This window comes from Ursus americanus, chromosome 15, assembly GCF_024610735.1.
Source record: "Ursus americanus isolate L20-20 chromosome 15, mUrsAme1.1.p, whole genome shotgun sequence".
NCBI classification, from domain to species: Eukaryota; Metazoa; Chordata; class Mammalia; order Carnivora; family Ursidae; genus Ursus; species Ursus americanus.
In genome coordinates this window covers 34,492,828-34,496,340 of record NC_142141.1, presented here as the reverse complement: position 1 = coordinate 34,496,340, position 3,513 = coordinate 34,492,828, and the positions used below count along the sequence as shown (strand labels likewise).

The 3,513-nt window shown below is 42.1% G+C and overlaps 1 pseudogene; it reads right to left on the bottom strand.

The window, feature by feature from the left end:
* Positions 1-791: 791 nt before the first annotated feature.
* LOC123785416 (thioredoxin-like protein 1 pseudogene) lies at positions 792-3,259 on the bottom strand (annotated as a pseudogene).
* Positions 3,260-3,513: the final 254 nt, after the last annotated feature.

Below are 3,513 nucleotides of genomic sequence, written 5' to 3'. Positions count from 1 at the left end.
CTATTCCTCTCCCTCGTTTCTGGTTAGGAACATCTTTCTGATCCCTTAATTCTTTTGATTACATTCTATCTCCTACAAATTCCACCTTTCTGCTCAAAATATTCAGTGGAAAATTGGGAAGAGTCCCTTTAGAATATATGAATCCATAGTCTAGAAATACCCTTTCACATGGGATTTTCATGCATTTGGTGTTGTTCTTTGAATGTACGAAGGGACACTACTTATGGCTATCAGTATGGATGGAATGTCCCAGAATGTGTGGGTCCGGCCACTGATGGAAGATCCCACAGCTGCATACTAAGGAGCCCTCATTTCATACAGAGCACACACCTATTTCCACTTGCTTAGAAAAAGCTGTTACCACCACTCGTCGTTGCCTACTTGTTTGCTGTCACCTAAATTGGACTTTCAGAGAAATCCTCCAAAAAAAAAAAAAATACACTGCAAAATTGTCCTTCAATAAAAGTTTTCTATTGACTATCCCGGAACTGGGTGGTTTCATCAGTTGTGCTAAGGGTCTCGCCACCTCTCTGATTTTGAAAACTCTTTCCTAAAAAGAGGTGTGTTGGGAAACAATGCAAATTGGCCAGTTTATCTTAAAGTTGGGGGTTTAGCTCTTGCTTTTTTTTTTTAGTTTGGCAAAATGAGTGACTTTTTATTTACCACTGCATGTATCAAGATTACAATAAAAACACTCGTGATACCATCCGAACAAAAGCAATGACTTATTGGCAATAGCAATGAACAGAATATTGACAGTCTCTGAGGAGAATCAAGCAATTACCCAGGAGCTATAAACCTGATCGCAGTGTGGTCTTCTGCTGTCTTTTGTGGCTTTCTCCTTTTTTGCCAACTACTGGTTTAAAGTCGTTCATATTTGTTGTTTGGACTGCACTACCAATAAAGGTAAGATATGAAATTGTTGTTTCTTCACCTTGATTGGACCAAACAACTATAGTTACACTGTTAAGATTAATAATAATGAAGTGCGACTATGCCATCTTCTTTAATATTATCCTCCATTAGTTCCAGAGCTTGAGTTGGTCACCTCTTTCTGCTTCTTCAAAACCCACAGATTGGGGTGGATTGATAAGATTTTTTTTACATATTTAGGCCCCTGACCATTAGCTGGCCCTTGCAATCTCACTGAATAGAGTTTACCAGCTGATTAAATGCTCGGATAATAAGTAGCTGTTCATCACAATCAGATTCCAAGGTCATGCCTTTTTGGAAACAGTATCAAACCCATGCTCTTTGCTTTCATTAAGACATGAGCAGCATGTGAATAGGAGACGTTAAACCCACACAGCTCTTTGGATTCCCACAGCATCGCTCCTTGATATTGGTCAATTCTCACTCTGTTTCGAAAAAACCAGGATTATGGATGTTGCTGATATATTGTTGGTGGCAGCTCTTCCCTGACATTGATGCACACCTACTTCCAGGAAAACTGCCTGTGGATACTCGTTAGCTTGTAGAACTGAATGCTGCCCCCTCGCGTGGTGAATGTGACGAGGTTGAGTGTGGAGCCCCTGCTGCACAGCTCAGCCTGCAAATCCGGGTAGTTGCTGACCGGCTACTCTGCCACATTTCTCAGAGATCCCGGCGGGGCAGCCACCATGCCACCAGCTTCAAAACTGAAGGAGAGGAAGACCCAGGAGAGGAAGGGAGCAGGCTCCTAAAGGCCAAGGCCTGAACAGAGGAGGTGACAACAAGGCAGTCTTTTTCTGGACTCTGTGCAGAGTTTACCAGGAAGCAGAACTGCTGAAAGGGAGGGGGTGGGAGAGAAGAGAGGAGAAGGGAGGGAAGGAAAGGCACGTGGCACCCAGCTGGGTTTACCTATTGTTTTTAGCATCTCCTTTGCAAAGTCTGATTGTAACCATCCCAATGCTTCAGGGGGTATGGCAAGGGTGTGGTAAGCAGAATAATGGTCCCCAAAGGTGGCCACACCCTAATCCCTGAAACCTCTGTATATGTCACGTTACATAGCAAGAGACTTTGCAGATGTGATTAAATTAAGGATTTTGAGATGAAGAGATTATTCTGGATTATTCGGATGGGCCCTCTGTAATCATAAGGGTCCTTATAAGTAAAAGAGGTCAGGGGGGAAAGTCAGAGTCAGAGAAGCAAAGGTCTTGAAGTGATACAATTTCTGGAGTTGCAGATGGAAGGGAGTTATAAGCCAAGGAATGCAGGCAGTTTCCAGAAACTGAAAAAGGCAAAGAACAGACTCTCTCCTAGAGCCTCTAGAAGGAATGCAGTCCCCCCTGCATCTTGTATGTTCCTAGTCTTGCCTGCTCCCTCAACCTAGTGCCTAGCAAAGACCCTGCCATTTGGTTAGAGCCTATAATTATCTGTGAATGAATAAAGAAATTCTATCCCCAAGTTTTGTCAGATCAGAGGCTCCAATACTCCTCACTAGTATCTTCATTCAACAAGGTCCATATTTTGAGCCATCTACAAATTCAGAACCCCAATATGTATGTCAACATTTCTGCCTTCCATCTTATCATTTCCACTACTTGGGCCTAGTCTTATCCCTCATTCCACTGATCACTGTGCACTGCAGATGGCAATACACATATTTCAGTATCAATGATGATGATAATATTAACCGAGATTGTGTGAGTAAGTGTGATTTTACCAATCATCAGATAAAGAAAAAAGAAATGGAATGAATCAGTCAAGATCCAACCAGAAAAAGATACTCATTCCAAATATTTAAAATGGGAGTGACATTGGTTTAACAGATAGACCTGGGACTCCAAGCAAGAGGAAAATGTGGTAACCCTGAGATTAGAAATAGCAGAAGCTCCCACTACACATAGACTGAGACCAAGGGAATAGATGGGGTTATTGGAACCCAAAGAGCTTGGCTCACCTGGAGGAAGCCAGGAGGGCCTATTAGGTGGGAGCTGGAAGCAGGGACAGCACAGGTACAGGTAGATATGTTGTTTGATGCAAAGAGTGAGGTGAAGAAATGTCTTGGACAATAACATTGTATGTCAACTATACTTTAATTACAAAAATTAAAAACATATACATACACACAAAAATAATACTGAGGAAAGAAGACAGATGGACAGGAAGGAAGGAAGGGAGAGAGGAGGAAAGAAGGAAAGAAGGAAGGAAGGAAGCAAGCCAAGAAGGAAGGAAAGACGGGCGAGCCTTGGACTCTCCCTTCTCTCACCTCCAATCTCCTGATGGTGGTAGCCAAATCCACCCAGAAGCTATCTGACACAGGAATAAGGAAGATCATCTTGGACCCCCCCTAAAATACATGGGGTTGAGCATGGGGTTGGAGGGATCAGAGGGGAGGTAGAATAAGGTTTGATTCTGAGTTCCAACCCTCCAAGGAACAGCATGCAGAAGAAAGGGATTTCAACTTCTTATATGAAAGCATATAGTAAACACCTAGAATCTAATTATCTCTTAATTGTTTTGTAATACACCTTTAGTAAAACATTTAAAATAATCTTAATTACTATCATCTATAACAAAGTCTGAAAAAAC